Raw genomic sequence first — 19,483 nt, forward strand, 5'->3', positions numbered from 1 at the left:
TTCCTGCAGTAAGGGCTCAGTCACACGGGTGCATCGGCCCCCGTGAACAGGCGTTGATGCGCCCGTCTGACAAAGCCCTTACACTTAATTCTGTAAAATCTGGTTAATTGATATAATATTACAACGTCTGCCCCCGATAATTGAGCCCTAACAATATGTGATAGGGGGAAAAAAAGGAATTAAATATATATCTGTATAGAAAAAAACTTTGATCCTCACCTATGGTTTTCAGCGGCACTCCCTTTTGCTTGGCCCACAAATGGGTACATTGATAAGCAGGTCGGCATAAGCTGATGGTCTGCTGTATGTTCTCCCTCCCGTTACCCATCAAAGCATTTATGACATCGTGTGGAGTCAAACACTTGACAGCCTACACTCATATCTGAAGATAGGCACTGACATTTCCCTCTAAATGTCACATCTCTGCTCTTTGTATATGTGTTCGTTAAGAAGATTATTTCCCTCCTTCTAAACCAACCATTGCTAACAACAAAAAACAAAAACCACCTAATTGTATACAGTGTATTATCATCTCCCAGATATCGAGTTAATTACTTCTGTGCATAACTCCTATGTTCCCGAGCGGGCCCCTCTTATCACGCGGCACCCTTCTCCCCTTTATTTCACCTGCTCATGAATTATTTATCCCCTCGCACCATGTGGTGTCATTCTGCAGAACGAGATTAAAGGGACAAATCGGTAAATTGTAATGCTGGAGCAGTTGCGTACTGTATGACAGTTGGCTTTTTTTCTCCCCTCTCTCTCTTGCCCCTCTGCATTTAACCTATTCATTGCCACGGTGATGGAATAGAAGCCGCCGCAGAAGGTATTGCACTCCCATCCCTTGCGTTCTAGAGGCTTAATCTTGTCAGATGTGTGTCGCCAGAGCGTGGCACCTTTTGATTGACAGAGCGGCTGGAATGGAAATGATATGCACCCCGCTCCTTAGAAGGAATATGACATTTTCCAAGAGGTCTGACTGTTTTCATTACTTTGATTTATACATTGATTTCTGCATATTAGAGTGAGTGAAATAAAAAGAAAAATGAAAATCAAGGGGGCTTGACATCCGAGCAGGAGGAGGATTGGAACGGAACAGCTTGTCAGAGTTAAGGCCTTAAAGTGACTCGTCTCTGGTAGAACACGGCGGTAATTACTGCTACGGGGGAATAGGGTCTTGATACAAAGCACTAATAGATGTTTTGTTTATGATTTGGCAGCGTATAGAGGCTGCAGCAGGCACCCATTGTAATGCTTCGGAGAGCCAAGGAGAAGCCGAGGAAACTTTGAAGAGCCTTGTAATTAAGTTACATAGTAGCGTCTGATGCCGTGCTGCCTAATTAGTGTCATTTCATATAGAGCCGCAGTGGGAGCTGGCATTCACTAGCTCTCAGGCTAAGTTTGCTTTGTGACAGGCGAAGATGTCACAAAATCTTCGAGTATTGTTCAAAAATCGGGCTTGAATAATTGAAGGAGAACTTTGCTCTATGTTTGTGTCAGTGCAGTATTACGAGATTTTGAGCTTACTACTTTATTTCCAACAAGAATAGTCAGAGATAGAATATTGGGGAAGGAACAATCAAAAATCAATGACAAAGGAAAAAATGTGACTTCAGGTGTAAATGTTCCGAGATCCGGAGATGGATATTATGTTTGTCCGCAGAGTTGTGGCGAAACTCTGCCAAGTGAACGTAGTGTGCTAAAGTAACGCAAAAACAAGGCCGGCTGCACAAAGACGTATTTGCGCACGCAATATGCAGAGAATAGAACCCGTTGATTCCAATGGGTTTGTTCACACGAGCATATTTTGGCCACTCCAAAAAAAGATAGAACATGCTCTATCTTTCTGTGTATTTGTGCACCAAGGGTCCTCACAGAAGTTAATAGGGGTGTGCTAATGCGTGCGCAATACGCTAAGAGATGCATGAAGCACGGCGTAATTGCGAAGGAAAAAGAACACATCTGGAGCTCATTAGACGTATTAGCCATTTCAATCGATGTGTGTGTCCCGCGCACAAAAAAACATGTCGTGTGGGTGGAAAAAGTACAGTTAAATATGCCGATACATGCAGAAAAGGCACATGCAACTGCGCATACATCTGTGTGAGGCCGGCCCAAGTCATTTCTGGCACAGCCATGAAAATGCATCCAAGATAAAAACCTGTAAGAAATGAAAACTGAACACTAGGAAATAAATCTTGATTAAAAACCCTCTCCATCTCCATTCTAAACATTAGTGCGGTAATAGCAATAATCATGGCCCTTTAAGGCTGTGTTCACATATGGCAATTTTGTTGCGGTTTTTAATGGCAGTTCTTCCACGATTTAAAAAAGCGACATAAAATAGCGCATGCATTTTTGAGAACTGCATGTATTGTTGAAAAGCCCATGCAGTTTTTATTTTTTTATGCGTTTTTTAATTGCGGACGGAGAGCAATTAAAAAACTCAACAAAAATACCACGTGTGATCACAGCCGAAGGGTTTATTCCCACATCTTGGTTTTTACTGTGATCATTCAGATCGAAGCAGAAACTGCAACTTGAGTAAACCTCGGCCCAAAACTGCTTGGGATCACAACCTGGCGTGTCATTTCCACAATGGGTTCACTTGCATTGATTGAGTAGCCATGGCTGTCTCCAAGGAGTCGTTGACATTCTCATGCTAATAAGTAGTGACAGAAAGAGTAATAGAAAGTACCCAAGTCACTGAATATGCCTTAGGTTGGTTTCACATGCTTCCGTAATACGGACGAGTGTCCCAGCCCAATCACAGGTCTACTTACCCAAACTCAGAATATCATGGATCCTTGGGATGGTTTTCGTTCGGGTCAGTAGACCTGCAGTCGGTCTGGGGCACTTATCCGTATTATGGACATGATATGTTTGTGTGAAAGCTGTAACTCTAAAGGTCAACCGTCTGAAAATTGAATGACTGTTCATGGAGGTCACTAGTGAGCCAAGTCAGCAAAAGTCCTATGATAGCTCTGAAGGTACAAGCTAAGGAGAACATTAAAAAGTTAAGTTACTAGGCAATGGCAAGCCTATAATACGATATTAATGGAGACCTCCCGTCACAGAAAAACGCGGTAAAATAGAACACGCTATGATTTTTTTCCTGCGGCATAAATCCGCGGCAGAGTCCCGTTCAGTAGAACCTAATAGCTGCGTTATTCCACCGCGGGAACCCTGGTGCAAATCCGTCCGAGGGCATTAGCCTTTACAATGATGATCTATAGTCTTGTTCTATACTGCAATCCAAATAGGAGTTTTTTGTGGCCACACTTGGAAGTAACTCTGTACACACCGCTCCCGTGCAACTTGGCATACCCAACCCTCTTGTAAAAAAGAAAGTGGGACTAGCCTTGTCCACATGTGGAAAGCTCTCTTATAGCTCTAACCAAACTGACCCTGAGCTCCAAAATACCTCTAGTAAAAAATTAAACTGTATGTAATAATGATAGCAAATATAGATTACTTTGGCGAAATCTGCGTTCACTTTGACATAAAGGGCCTTTTTCTGTTGAATAGTGGACACTAAAGTTAATAATTGAACTTTTGGGACAGTGTCGGAAAACTCTTCACTGAAGATAGCAAATGGTCTGTGTTGGCAGACTGGCACAGTGTTGTATGCACCAACATAATGCAATATGTGGGGCGGTAACTGCACCCATCAGGAAAACACCATTCTGTGTGACTTTATATACAGTGTGAGCACAAAAACAGTCCTTGATGTCATTCTATAACTGTTGGAAATCCAGGACTGTTTTTGTGCTTCCCCTGTATATACGCATCATGTCCTATATGGACAACGTTGACGCGAGTCTCTCCTTTATAAGCTGGAGCAGAGAGCTGACACTAGGTACATTTAGCATCCTCTGTTAATAGGTGGCTTTGGAACAATGCACAATGTAAGTGATGTTTAATAGTGCACACATTTCAGTATGCTGGTCTGAAAAAGTCAAAAAATCTTCAAGGCAGCTAGTAAGCATAATCAAAAACGATGGATTTCACTAATAAAGGGGTTGTCCCATGAACAAAACCCCTCACCCCTATTAGGGTATACGGACAGCATAGAAGGGGTCACTCTGTAAGAGAGGCTTGGGTTCCACTGAACTGGCCATGTGCAGTATAGATTAGCTCTCCCTTTTCTCTCGCCTTGACATACGTACTGTAGTACTGTGGAGGTTCCGCCGCAGATGTGAAATTACCCTAAAGTAATTGAAAGTACAGAGGGTCATTATAAGGCGTTAAACTTTACTGCATCTATAAGCCTCTATCGGATGCCATATGTCGCTCTTAAGCTACCTTCACACAGGTAAGCCCAATATCGGGCCGAGAAACCCAGCTGGCCCAACATCGTGCTTGTCAACATGCGGTTTACCTGCAGATACGAGGCGTTTTTCATGAAAAACTCTTCACATTACTTCTCTCAAATTCCGACCCTCTGGCACTTGCTTCACGTGCGTTGAAGGATCGGAAAGTGTTTGCCATCGATTTAATGGGAAACATCACATTGCACTCGCGTGCGCACTATCCGGCATGCAATATGTTTGACTATCCCATTGAAAACAATGGCCAAATGCATTCTGAGGGATGCAAAAAAATAAGACATGCAGTGACTGTATTTCTTACCTTGCAGCATCACTGCGAGGGGAAGCATCGCTCATGTGTATGACTCAAAAGAGTGGAGTTCATATTCGCGTGAGATTGTGCATCTCGCAGCGCACAAAACCCGTGCAAGATCCACGCTCGTGTGCATGTAGCCTTAGGCTCCCTTGTTTAATTGAAGTCCTTAATAAAAGGTAAGAGTGGACACATCTCAGTTGCCTGGATGGCCGTTCTGCATGACGGCCATATAATACCACATCTTCCCCGGAGCGACTGCTGTGAAGGATGCAGCTGGACGGAGGAGGCTCTCCAGGCAAAATCAGGGAGTGCAATCTGAAAGGGGTGGCTGAGGGAACCTCTATAATACAAATGTCCTACTTCCCAAACTAGCATGTTCCATTCCATGGGCCCAAAACCCCTTTTTCCAGTACTCCAGCTGATACCTTTAGCCATGTCTGCTGAGATCTATACTCTCTATAAACAGTGGTATTTATGCTTCTTGCATTGTATTAGGTGTCCTTATCCTTAGTTAAACTCCAGGAGAATGTAAAATGTTTTGTTGCAGGTGGTCACAAATGTACAAGGCAAGGCAGGAAATTATTTGTGATATTTGCATGTGGAATTTCTTCAGGCCTTGGACTCGAGTGATCTCGCTATATGCAGAGAGGAAAATAACTTCTCCATGCTAATCCTGAATGTCAAGCACTTTCCAACATCTGGGAAAGTTTAGAAACCTCAGTGCATCATATTACCCTTGTGAGAGTTTTGTCTTCCCGCTTTTACTGTTGCAGGGCATGTTGTTTATTCTATCATATGCTCTTCTGGATGGCAAACTGAGCTTGTTTTCTGTCTGACTTCAGTTTCCAGTAAGCATCAGATATACATGGTGCAACCATCACATATAGTAACTTAGAACTACACATTACAGCCATCAGATATACCAACAGACAAATACACACGGTGCAACCATCAAGTGATTGAAGCATGTTAACGTAAGAATACATCTGCATGTCTTGTAATTAAAAAAAAAAACAACTTCCTTTTTATAGATACTTTTCGTTTAATTGCTATTATGTAAACTGTATGTCGTGTATACATGCATAAAGCTGCTGCTTTTACTGGTAAAATAGTAGCAAAACATATGAAGGTTGCAATGTGGGTTCACCAGAGGGCATATTCAGTGTTTAGTCTAAATCTATTGTGTGTGTGTATGTATGTATATATGTGTGTATGTGTGTGTATATATATATATATATATATATATATATATATAATATATTCTTTATCCTTTGGTGAGCTCCATTTAAGCAGCACCCATGGCATCCAGCATCTGAGCCCATTCAGTGAACAATTGATAAGACCCTATCTGGATACTTACAGCGAAGCTATCCCCATCATCTGACTCCTTAACTGAGTTCACTGTCCGGTAGGGGATAAAAAAATCAATCACTTCTAATGTCCTTTCTTTTCGTAACGAGCCCTGTTAGATTCCGAAGTTATCCTGTGCCGTATGGAAATCAACAGGTGGACTTTAATGAAGTGTTTCAAAAATCCTTAGAACGAATAAAAGCGAATGATACTCGTTCAGCCAACAACTAATGAGAATCGTGCGCTTCAATCGGCATGAAAATCATTGTCGACTCGTTGGCATCTTGTTACATTTAAGCACTGACCATTTAGTGTTTCACATAGGAATGTGAAACGCTGAACGATAAGTGAACGCGAAGTTAACGATTCCCAACAATGATTAGCATGTCTAAACAGGCCGTCTGGCGCGAACGAGCTGGGCAAAAGAGAATCATGAGGTTCTCATTAGGTGTAAAAGGAGCATTACACTGATTCATGAGCTGCCAGACCAACCATACCCCCTTTTATCTTGATAGCTTGTTGCGTCCCCTTGACCCAAGAAATTCTGCATATATAGAGAAAGGTGGCATCCTTAGCTCTGCAGGTTTTAGAATGAGAAATCTGTATACATTGGATATTGGGCTGCTACATGAGAGGTAGTGAAGGCAGCAGCAGCCTGGACACACAGCTCACACCCAGCATATATTACAGGGGGGCAAATACCTACCTGTGAAGAGGGGGAAACTAGGAACAGGTTACAAGCTGCATATCACTGGGTCTGAAAATGAATATGGCAGCCTGAAACTTAGTGCAACTTTTTTAAACTCAAGGTGACCACTAACTTGTAATAATATATTTTTTTCCTTGTCAGAGGTGTGCATAGCATATAAGACATGAATTACTTTGGTGACATAACCAGGAGAGCTTGTAAGCCTCAGTCCACATACTTTTGTGCTGCATATTCCGAGAAAATCTCCCATAGTTTGTGCAGGCATGCCTCAATTCCCAGTCATGGTTACAAGAATTGTCTAAAAAGTCTGACATTGACTTGCAGGAATACTGCCTTCCAATAGGTGGCGCTACAGAGGAATTCTTTCATCTTTCTATTTGCATATTTCCCAGAGGAGCACGGATGGACTATAGATCTCCTCCCACCTTCTAGGTGCTCTCCCTAAGAGAAACGCTTACTTTCCTGACTCAAATCCATAATAGATGGTGAAATAGGATGTCCTTTTAGCATATGTTTTGGCTGGTGTATGTCAGGATCCTGCAGCCCCAACAGTTGATTGGACTTCTCAACGCAGTTGTATATAAAAAGACGCATACAGTACAAGACCACTTTGTACCATTTTTTTCGTTAAACGACACACAATGCAAACGTATGCATTTGTATTGGCATACAGCTGTATACGACAGGGCATGTATTCAGCATGACCGTTTGACTTGGAGTCATCAAATATGGTGTGGATTTAGCATTTTTTTTATTATTCTAATGAAAATACACTTTAATATCTGACCATTTTAATCAGTTTGTAACCCACAAATCGCAGTTACGGAATGCCCCACTATTAAGTGCAGATAGATTGGCATCATTACACAGAAGGTTGGCCATAACTTATAATTGTCACCAGCTCTAGTAACCATTCTTTTTAATCACATCTGCACAATATGTCGGATATTTCACCGAGTGAAGCTGGGTTTGTCCCCTTACTGAGGAATACGCCTGCTCATACAGCACTCCTATCAGTCACATTGGAGGGATACATACTGAATACATGTGTCTTTCCACCTCCTTTCACTAATCTCCGCTGTAGTAATAAATAATCAGGTCCTTTTTACTAGCTCCGCTGTTTTGACCTTTTCCAGTAGTAAATTCCGAACAATTACATTGAGTGATTTAAGATCCAGGCAAGAGCGGTCATGACAAAGGAGATGAGCAGTAAAAGCATGCACTATGTATAGGCACACCTCATTGTTAGTTGTATGTCTTTTACATATGCTCTTTATTACTTCTAGAATACAAATATGGCTACTTTTACGTCTTCACGGTCTTGCAAAGCACACAACAGCCGTGTGTAAATGTGCCGCCACTTAGTCCTTTCAGCCATCTCTTCAACTGCCCTTTTGCACCCCACTCGGCTCGCCTGGCTAGATGTCACTGCTTTCCTGTGATGTGTGACAGTCTCATCTACAGGGCAGGTTAGAGGAAAGAAAAGTAGAATTCATTAAAGTGACACCAAAGTAGATAATGACTTCAGCGGGGTCACAGGTAAATATCAGTCTTGCAAGTGCAGCCCTGCATTGCCTTGCCAGCTTATCTTGTACTTCTGCTAGGTGAATTTATGTCTTTGTGTAGTACACTTGGACACCAGTCCGTTGCCTCCGACATCATAAAAGATAGCAGGTTCTCCGTGTGCAGGACATAATGTATGTGCTTGATAATGCGTGTGTCAGTAGGAAAAGCAGAGGAGTTAAACAAGAAGTCAACAGTCAACTGAGGTTGCTCAGATGTTACAATCTTACTCCTTCCGTTACTATGTGCATTGGATCCCTCTGATCCTTTCACAAGCACTCAACTAAAACGAAATCTTTACAAAACCCATGACTGTGCCCGTAGAGAAAAAGGTTGGTTATGGAAAGTACAATGACCTATCAAAATCATCTCTTCACCACCTCTTATCCTTGATGATGATTGATCCCTTATGGCACGCTCATAGAGGCGTTGTCCACTATTAGAAAACAATGGTCTGCCTTTTTTTTCACCAGAGCCAGCAGCATTCTTATCCGATGGCGGATTCTTGTATTTTAGCGCAGCCCAACCATATAGCAGACCTGCGATAGGATACGTCAAGCTTGGGTAGGAGTGGTTTGGCACATAAGAAATCTGGGTTAGATCAGGTCTTGATACACTTTCGAATTATTACTTTTTAAACTTTTTTCTAATGTTCTTCCAAGCTGCCCATACTAGTTTTCGTTGTACTTAGTCTAGCTACTTTCTTCATTTTTTAATCTATGTCCTGTGACCCTCCGCCTGAAAAATATCTCTACTTCCATCTTGTCCGCATTTGCTACTACCTCCACTGTTCATAGCCTCCAGCTTCCTGTGAGCAGTGCATGATGGGAGGACAGGAATAGAAGCACTGCTCTGTTTTGCTCATGGACAGTTCTGAAGGTCCTGTCTACGGGCTTCAGCAGCTTTCTCTGGCCCTCTGGTAAGAGGGAGGTTGGTGCCGGTAAGTTGTAGGACCTGTGGGCGGAGCTATAGTTCTGGCCGCTAAACAAGCTCTTCACATGCTGGAAGTTGTAGGACCTGTGGGCGGAGCTATAGTTCTGGCCGCTAAACAAGCTCTTCACATGCTGGAAGTTGTAGGTAACAGTATTTTGTTGTGGAAGTGATGCATGTAAACACGGCAGCAGATCAGCGGCTACACAGGACGAAGAGGAGGGTCCAGAACGGCAGATAAAGGTACAGGGATAGCATATGCTTAGGAGCTGAGCCCATGTCACCAGCAGCGGGTGTCACCTCATCTGGTTCCCACGATGTGAGCGCATGGGTCATGATGGGTTTCAAAAGCGGCTGTGTCCCAAAAAAGGCTGCAAGGTCTGGCATCTTGATATCTCTGTAGGGCCTAGCATGATAACTGTTAGTTTTCATTGCTGTGTATTATAGCAGTTATCATATGATCGCATGGTCCACTCCCATAGCCAGACTAAAAAAACATTGGGAAGAAAGAAGATCTTTTTTTGGAAAAGCAAAATGCCTTATAATGGCTAATAAAGACAGAATTCAAAAACAGAATCAAAAAGTCGAGAGCCCAATTTTAGTATACTTAATTGGCGCCATAAGACCAAATATCCTTCAGCCAAGTGCCTGGAAAATGGTTCTTTGGATAGCCGACAATGAAATAGTTGGAGCTACTCATGCTTGTTGGACGATCAGATGATCCTCTCTACTGATGGTCTATCGAGGACGTCCTGAGTCCAGTTGCTTTGTGTGTCTTCAGGCATCTACTGGTCCCAACACCTCCTAACAGTCTGATCAGAACGGCCCGAGTGGCAGCAGTTCGTTGATACGACCATCCAGCTTCTCACATTCCGATAATCTCCACTTCTGAAACTTTATTAACTGGGCTAAATCTTTTCTCTGTGTCGTAGAGGTGTCTAGTGGTCAACAAGCTCTACACAAGCGGAAGAAGAGGTCACTACACACAGGGAGCCTGCGAGAGCCTCTTATAGGCCAAGGGGGGCACTTTTAGATCCTCAGATGGAAGGACTGCTCATCTAATCACCACAACTCTCATCATTTGTATATCTGCCTGAGATGGAACTGCATGCTGGGTTTGTCAACAGAACGACAACTCCTTCTAGGGGCGGAATTTTTTTCGACAATTAATGTAACTAAGTGAAATCCGTTGTAGAAGAATAGGTGGTGATCTATAGTTATCTGAAAGCAAAGCACCTTCAAAAGTAATTTTTTTGTATAATACTGTGTTTTTGACATGGAACATCTTTGCACAGATTATGACAGTCTGCACACGGGCGGGTAAGACCCCGCATGCGGGATTCCCGCAGCAGAGTTCGACCTGGTGCCCAGCTGGTGACCCCAGCATACCTCTCCGCCATCTTCTCCTCTGCTGCTGATGTGCCGGCCAACGCACATGCACAGTACAGAGGACGCCGCGCCGTCACTATGGTGATGATGCGGCTGCCGCGACCATTGTATGATGATGATTGCAGAATGCGTGTGGGACGGACAATGGAAGCTGGCCGCGCGTTGCCCGCACAAAATCGCGGCATGCTGCGATTTCTCCCCCGCGAGCGGAAAATCGCAATCTTTCTGCTCGTGGGCAGGAAATTGCATATTGTCATAGCATGCTATGGGCTGGATTTGTTGCAGAATCCTGCTCTGGATTTGGCAATGCAAATCCGCCCGTGTGCAGGAGGCCTATCTGTATTTGGCCCTTGCTACCATAAAGAAAGGGCATACGGTGTTTGCAGCAATCCTATTCAGTTTGTGTTTAGTGATTTTCTGCTCTATTGTCAGTGCATTATCCACAGCAGAGACTACTTAGCCGCATGCAGACCCAGCAGCACATGCTAACCTTAGCTGGTATCCCACGTGTCGCCAGATCATCTATGCTGATAGTTATCTAAATGTGTCTCTGCTGCCTGTGAAGAAGTCTATTGTATGTCATAGATACATTGTATCGCTGCTAAGCTGGATGGGGCTCCGCTGTTTACGATCTGCTGTATTTAATGTCCCACATGTTGGGTAAAGCATAAGCTGGTTTACCTGCATCCAGTGAATGTTTGTGAGAATCTTCCAGTTCATTTCTTTTTTTTTTTCTATGTAGTTCACTTTGAATTTGGTTTAACTCCTTAAGGACCAGACACTTTTTTAGGGATTTTACCCATGTGGTGGTTAGTTAAACCACCTTTTTTTTTTTTTTTTTCTTGAGCAACCCATATTATTTTTGCTGCGGCTTTTTTTTTGTGATCTATATTACTATTTTTTAATATCATTTCTCTTTGAAGTTTTTTTAATGTATAGTTTAGTTTTTAAATGAGTATATTTACGGTAAAATAAAGAACGGAATGGGTTTCTCATTTTGTGTCAGATGCTTTCACATCTAAATTGTATAGTCTCAGATTTCAGGGCGCATATGGCTATGGTTTTGGATGACGGCAGTGGTGGGTATATACTGTATTTTTAAATATTTTTATTTTATTCTCTAATTTGTTTTTTACTTATTTTTGTAACTATTTTTTTAACATTTATATCCTCCAGGACGTCATATACGACCTCTGCTTGGGGTCATTCACATTGCCTTTTTTTTTTAGTTTTCACACTTTTCCATTGTAACTGGGGCATCCATAGGAGCCCCAGTTCCAAAGGAAAACATCCCCCCTGCAGTAATAGTAGTCACTAACAGAGCTGATTAGGGTCTGCTAGGACCCTGCAGCTCTGCTGTTGCAGGGAGCACCCGACTGTCGCTTCTGCCTTCTCCTGCAGGTCCTCGGTTGTCACTGACCATTGAGAACCCAACCTGCTCCTACTATATTACAGGAGCAGAATCTCTAATTCGCCACCATATTTTTTACCATTGGGCAGCATTAAAGCCCAGGACCAAATGCGGTAAATTTACTGTGCTTGGTCCTTAAGAGGTTTAATTGAATGTGTTAGTGAGTCAATGTTATGTTGGGTTTGATTGCAAATGATTGGCTGCTGTCTTCCATGGTGCTACTAATTGTAATACTACTAGAAGCTGCTTGTATAAATTAGTAATTTCTTCATCTCTAATATCACAATCTATTTTGATGCCGTTATCATGTGTTTCGCAGTTCGGTGATCACATGTGATCAGTCCGCTCAGTTACGTTAGTGTCAGAGGCTCCATGCAGAACCTTCGACACAGATCTAGAATAGACTGTTGGACTATTTTGTAAGAGAAAATGCTGGAGGGTATAACGGAAGCCGCATGGACCTTGTTATAGTCAGTGGCGTCTGTCCGGCACCATTTGATTGTTGTAGAATGGAACCATTCGTCAGCTATTCCGTTTTCCTGCTCCCAAAAAGCATGTGCTTTAATATTCATGCTTACCGGTACCTGATACATTGTATTAGTATTGAAGTTCAATGCCATTATTCATCTTTTATAGTTGCTTTTGTTAAATATAATACCTTCCTGTCAAACACAGATTTTTAATTCTGTATTTCCTTTTCTCTTTGAATTTTTCTCTCACTTTTGGGGGTGGTCTACGTGTTATTAGCGCTCCCGTATAACGCCTGCTATGAGCTGCTCACTATGTGCTAAACAATGTAAAGTGCACAGCTTGGGTGCTGAAGGCATAAATATTTAAGGAATACCATTTCATTCATATTCACCACCGGTACATGGAGGATTCTGCGGCAGTTAACGTGGGGCATCTGTGTTATTGTGCCTGGGATGTAGGCTTTTTGTTGTTTGCGTCTTGATGAAATTGAGGATTTCTCCTCCAATTATATCCTTAAAGACTCTGTGTGGAAGCGGTCATTAGTGGTTTACAGCTTTAGTCTAGATTTATGTCTCACAAGTATACTTGTATAATACAAGAGACTTTCTCTTTGCATAAATTAATTTCAAATCACAGACTTTTATGAGTGCTCTTCAGAAGCTGAATAGGATCCTGATTAATTCTTGTTCTACAATTGCAAGACTTTATAGAGCGCTAAATTTAGATTACAGTCGTGTTAGCTTGTGGATGTGTGTGCTGGGGGGCTGCTCCCCAGGAATAGCCACACGAAGTGCTGGGGGGCTGCTCCCCAGGAATAGCCACACGGAGTGCTGGGGGGCTGCTCCCTAGGAATAGCCACACGGAGTGCTGGGGGGCTGCTCCCTAGGAATAGCTGCACAGTGTGCCTGGGGGGCTACTCCCCAGGAATAGCTGCACGGAGTGCTGGGGGGCTGCTCCCTAGAAATGGCCGCACGGAGTGCTGGGGGGCTGCTCCCTAGAAATGGTTGCACGGAATGCTGGGGGGCTGCTCCCTAGAAATGGTCGCACGGAGTGCTGGGGGGCTGCTCCCTAGAAATGGTCGCACGGAGTGCTGGGGGGCTGCTCCCTAGAAATGGTCGCACGGAGTGCTGGGGGGCTGCTCCCTAGAAATGGTCGCACGGAGTGCTGGGGGGCTGCTCCCTAGTAATGGTCGCACGGAGTGCTGGGGGCCTGCTCCCTAGGAATGGTCGCACGGGGTGCTGGGGGCTTCTCCCGAGGAATAGCCGCACGGGGTGCTGGGGGGCTGCTCCCTAGGAATAGCCGCACGGGGTGCTGGGGGGCTGCTCCCTAGGAATAGCCGCACGGAGTGATGGGGGCTGCTCCCTAGGAATGGTCGCACAAAGTGCTGGGGGGCTGCTCCCTAGGAATGGTCGCACTGAGTGCTGTGGTGCTGCTTTCTAGGAATGGCCGCATAGAGTGCTGGGGAGCTGCTCCATAGAAATGGCCGCACGCAGAACTTGTGGATGTGTGTGCTGGGGGGGGGGCTGCTCCCTAGGAATAGCCGCATGGAGTGCAGGGGGCCTGCTCCCTAGGAATGGCCACACGCAGAACTTGTGGATGTGTGTGCTGGGGGCTGCTCCCTAAGAATGGCCGCACACAGAAGGAAAAAAACTGTTCTACATTGGTTGATTTATTACATGTAACCAATCAGAATCTCCTCTCTCTAATGTTCCAAAATGTTGTAAATTGAATTTATAGGCATTGTGAAAAGTGAATTAATCAAGACAACGCTACACTACATGAATACAGTGAACATTCATTCATATTGTAAAATCTTTTATTTCACCTTCTTCTTATTAATATGTCAAACATTGGAATAGTCACTTGTGGCTGGATGGTTGCGGTGCTGTAGCACAGTCGCATTATGCTGCTTAATGTGGGGATGCCTTATTTATAACGATTTCTTGTATTAATGATGATAGTCATATTTCCATGCCTTATATGCAGATTTTCTCACAGACTTTATGAGAACGACGTAGCTTCCTGTTCTTTAACTGATGGGTGGGTTATTTTAATACAACGGAAGCAGATATAGTGATTCTCCAGCTTGTGATAGCACCACTATTGCAGGGTGTTCTTGTCCAGGTCTAAGGGTGCTTTTACACGAGACTATCTGTTGGGCACACAGGTCGTCCCATTAATAATTGTTCCTGTGCTTTTACACCGGTACTCAAGAAGAATATATCAGAGCTGGAGCGCGTACCAAGACAGACAACTAAAGTAATAGATAGAATGGATGGACTACAATACCCAGAGAGGGTATCAAAATTGCAAATCTTTCGTTTAGAAAAAAAAGACGTCTAATGGGCGACCTAATAACTATGTATAAATATATCAGAGGACAATACAGAGATATCTCCTATCATCTGTTCATACCCAGGACTGTGACTGTAACAGGGGGGCGCCCTCTACAACTAGAGGAAAGAAGGTTTCTACACCAACACAGAAGGGGGTTCTTTACTGTAAGAGCAGTGAGACTATGGAACTCTCTGCCTGAGAGGTGATGGCGAATTCGATAAAAGGAGTTTAAGAGGCGACTGGGCGCCTTCCTTGAGCGATACAATATTATATGTTATAATCACTAATTACTTCAGAATGGTCGGTGATCCGGAGAATAATTGGCTTCTACCTCATTGGTTTTTTTTTGCCTTCCTCTGGATCAACATTGAGGGGTAATAAGCTGAACTGGATGGTCATATATCTTTTTTTAGCCTTACATAGTATGTTGCTATGTAATGGAGGTGGAGCAATCGGGAATCGTTCTGGCTCATCTACCTCCATTCTCAGTAAACTGGCAGTCGTTCAGATGTGAACGACTACCTGTTTACACGGAGCGATACGTTTTTCAGTTTTTCCTGCATGCGGAAACCCAATGAGAAGCAGACTAGTTCTCATTTGTCATTCAGCCGCTCCATACATTTACACTGAAGGATAAGCTGTATCGCGGAAATCCGAACAATAACCGTTCCATGTAAAAGCTTCTTTAGTCATTATCTCAGCGTATTTCCAACCATATATTAATCTGTATAATAATCTAAGATCTATCCAACACCTGCATTCTGTCTTCACCTGTAGAGGAGTGCTGATCACTCCCATGCTGTTTTTAGCAGAAGTGCTCAACCTAGCAAATACGGAACTCTGGTTCACTCTGTGCAGAAAACCTGCCCTATATGCCTTGTACTTCAGTTATTGTGCGTGTTAGACACTTTCTCTGCCTCGCTTAACGACTTAGAGTGATTTAGGGAAAATGGGGCATGGCTGAGTGGCAAGAGCCTGGCTTAAAATGTAACGTGCACCAAGTGCGCAAAGTTAGCCAACCATATAGGTGTCTACGCGAATGCACCAAGATAAAAGTGACGAATCTTCAGCTTACCCGGTCTTAAGTGTAAACTGTCTAATTTTCCTATCTAGCAGCAAAATAGATTCAAAATACATCTGTCCTGACAACACGGACTACGGCCTGTGACCTGAATTGTGCAATAATGCGAGTGCCACCTTCAGACTGCCATAACATTGGCAGAGGAATGCTGTGTGACCGTACATGTAATGTCCCTTTTGAATGGAACGATTATCGTTTAGTTTAAACGTGAGCAAATGAACGAACGACGAGCGAGAATCCTTAGATTCAGACAGCATGAAAACCAGCGTCGGCTCGGGCACTTATCGTGCCATGTAAACACTGCAGTCTTAACAGGCTGCCCAAGCGTCAACGAGCTGGCGATGGGCAAAGGGGAATTATGAGATTATTGGCTGGTGTAAAAGGATCATTAGTCTAAAGTTAGAATGGATGATTTCAACCAAAATAATCATTCACTGGGTGAAATAATTACAGTCTGCTTGGCCAACCAATGGCTGGTCGTCATTTCATCGGCTAAATTTTGAAATTCTTGTCTGGTAATCACTAGTCCCTCAATATATATAATGCAGTTGTCTGCCATTCATCCTTTGCCCGGTGCCATTAAACATGTATTGCCCGTTTGCATAACTGTAACAGCCAGTATGGACTAAAATGTGTCTGGCTGCATTGGGGGTAACGATCGTTCACCAGCTTAGAATTTGTTTGACCATCGGTCTACTTTTAGAAATAAATAGAAGTAGCCAGGAAAAGAACTTCCTCATGCTGTTTGTCGATCAGCACATCACGGTGAATGGAGTCTTCCTCCCCCCTGTCGTTGTCAATGAAGTCATCGCAGGGTGCTGGCTGTTCTGCTTGTTTCAGTGACTACGCCGTCCTTAGTCTGCATCAGCCGTGGCAGAGAAGGGGGCTTGATTAGCTATTGACATGAGTCAGCCAGCCACCTGCAGTGATGTCACCAAAAACAAGACCATACCACATGGCCAAATGTCCGAAACAGGCAAGCAGTGGAGATGCCAACATTGCTGAAGCCACACTGGATCTGGTGTTTTTTTTCTCTAGTTTACTCCTTAGAAGTTTTTTTCATCATTCATTATACAGCTTTCTGCCCAGTATATATAAGTGAGCTAGTGCTAACTTGGTAGGTTATTTCTCTTTCTCTGAATCTCCCAGCCTCTGTTTCCTCAGATGGTCATGTGATCTCAGTTCTGGCCAGCTCACATCTACTTAGGGGGTTATGGATTCATTTTCAAGTCATTTTCTCAGTCTGTATGATGCTGTTACATGGAGCTACCACAGAAACTGCCTAGAGGCGGGCACAGATAGTCCTGTCATGGTTAGTAATGATGATGATCCTTCAGATCCTGTCACACAGTTATAATGGAGGAGATCACAGCTCATCCTCCTGACTGTATGCTTATGGTCTGTAGCTTGTTTAGGTGAATATAGAAAGTAATGATCATTTAACTGTTCCCACCAGCAGGTAAAAATAGTGTAGCCTCAACTAATGTTGTGCTGATGCCTCATTGGATGGATTAAAGGTGAAATAAAAAAAAATAAAAATCTTGAGTGGCCTTTTAATGGTATGTTGAGACGTAGCGATATTGATGTGGATTTTCTGTAGTGGAATATCTGCACCCAAATCCGCCTTAATTTTTACGTCAGAATCAGCATCATTGATGTAAATTTTGGTGCGGATTTGCAGCACAATTCACTCCTTCAATTGAAAAGGTAAAATCTGTTGATGCGCTTTTTGGTGAGGAATCGCACCAAAATCGGCAACACAAAATATATTGTGGATTTTGGTGCGGACCCGCATGACAATCTGCAACATGCGAACATAGCATTAAGGCCAGAATCACACAAGCAGATGCGTATTTACTCGAGCATTGCTGAGTGGATGTCGCTTATTTGTGTGCACAAGTGTGTTTTTTACTGTACTTTTTGCACACACAACTCTTGGGTCTTCGTGCGTGCAAGAAAACACTCAGCCATTGAAAAGGTCAAGTAGTGTAAAGAGTTAAATATGTTATGCAGAGGAAAATAGAGAATGCTGCACATTTTTTTGTGGAGCGACTTAATTGCGCTCGCCAACTACGCACGTGTGAACAAACCCATTGAAATCAGTGGGTTCTAGTTTCTGCGTATTGCATTCACAAATTTCCATGCGCAAATACGGCCATGCGAATCCGGCCTAAGGGGCTGACCAGAATAGACTTTTATCACCACTAAGACTAACCCACCCACAGTGATGTCAGGTTGTATAGAGCGGCAATCGCACATGTGCTGCACCGCTTCATTCATTGCAGTGGGACTAACGAAAATTGGTGAGTACCAGTGCTCACATATCTCCGACAGTCTCATTGAAGATGAATGGAGCTGTTCCTTGCATCTGCGAACATTGCTCTATTCAATCTCCTTACTATGGTGAATGCAGTGAGGAGAGGGGTGGCACAGTACCCCCATCCTCAGGATTGGTGGGGGTCATAGAATGGTAGAGCTGGAAGTGACCTCTAGAGTCATCAGCGGTCAGACCACCACCGATGAGACTTATCGCCTATTGTATGGATAGGTTATAAAACTCTATTCCGGTACAACCCCTTTAATGGACCTGGTATGTTACTGTAGCTCTCCTTTACAAATTAGAAGTTTCAGTTTTGTAGAACCTCTACATACTGCAGTGTATTGGGGAATTGCACTGACAGCAGCTTGGTAGCCGTGACGGCTGTCGGATAGAACAGTGCAGCCATTTGTTTGTTTACAGGATCGTTCTGTAATTCTAGATGATGATAAACTCCAGTCTGTTTGTGAGATTTCCCACACTATCTTCTGGGTACTTTTAGATTTCTCTTCATGTGGAGCGCTGTCTGCGTTGGTTAGAGAGAATGAACACAACAGGGAAATAGCGTCTTCAGAACATTTATTTTTAATTAAATGTTGCCCTATATTCCGCTGTATTTCATGTGGCTTCGGGTCTGGTGAAGCAGTCTGGCCCTGGGATGATGTGTTGAAATAATTTTAGAACCCTTGAAGCCATTCCAAATTGAGAGTTTGAAGAAATTATTGGTAACACGAATATCTCTTGGCAATAGATGAATTTGTAAAGTCTGTTCAGTGTTACATGGTTCAACATTTAATTGGTTGAATGGGGTTATCCCACAAAAAACATCACCTGTCCATAGGTGCGGTGATAAATGTATGAGCACCGGCGGACTGAGCACTGGGACCCTCAGGGATGACGAGAATGGCCCACCCCGAGTCCCCTAGTGAATCAAGTGGTGGTGCAGAGCTCCATTTATGTCTATGAGGGAGATAGGCAGGGGCGTAGCAGTGGTGACACACCAACGCTCGGCTCACAAGGGTGACTCGGGCCGAGTCCTCTTGATCCTGTGGTTACATGCTAAATGCTTTTGTGCGGGATAATCCCTTTAAAGTTCAAAAAGTAACATAATATGTATTTATTGCTTATTTTCTGGCTTAACTGGCCAAATGGTTTTTGCTTGTGTTTCTGTGATAAAAGACACTCCTCCACCTTCAGTTATGCCTTCTTTGCAGCCCAATTCACAAATTAAAGAAGTTCACCCATTAGTAAGCAGTGAGTTTCTACCTTACCTCATGTTCTTCGCTCCTGTTATAAAGA

At 43.4% G+C, this 19,483-nt stretch overlaps 1 protein-coding gene across 1 annotated transcript in view; it reads left to right on the forward strand.

Annotated features, from left to right (window-relative positions):
- Nucleotides 1–19,483, forward strand: part of CDKAL1 (CDK5 regulatory subunit associated protein 1 like 1) — a 596,376-nt gene that overhangs the window by 484,573 nt on the left and 92,320 nt on the right. The window lies entirely within an intron of this gene.

The sequence above is a fragment of the Eleutherodactylus coqui genome, chromosome 9, assembly GCF_035609145.1.
Source record: "Eleutherodactylus coqui strain aEleCoq1 chromosome 9, aEleCoq1.hap1, whole genome shotgun sequence".
Classification (NCBI taxonomy): Eukaryota; Metazoa; Chordata; class Amphibia; order Anura; family Eleutherodactylidae; genus Eleutherodactylus; species Eleutherodactylus coqui.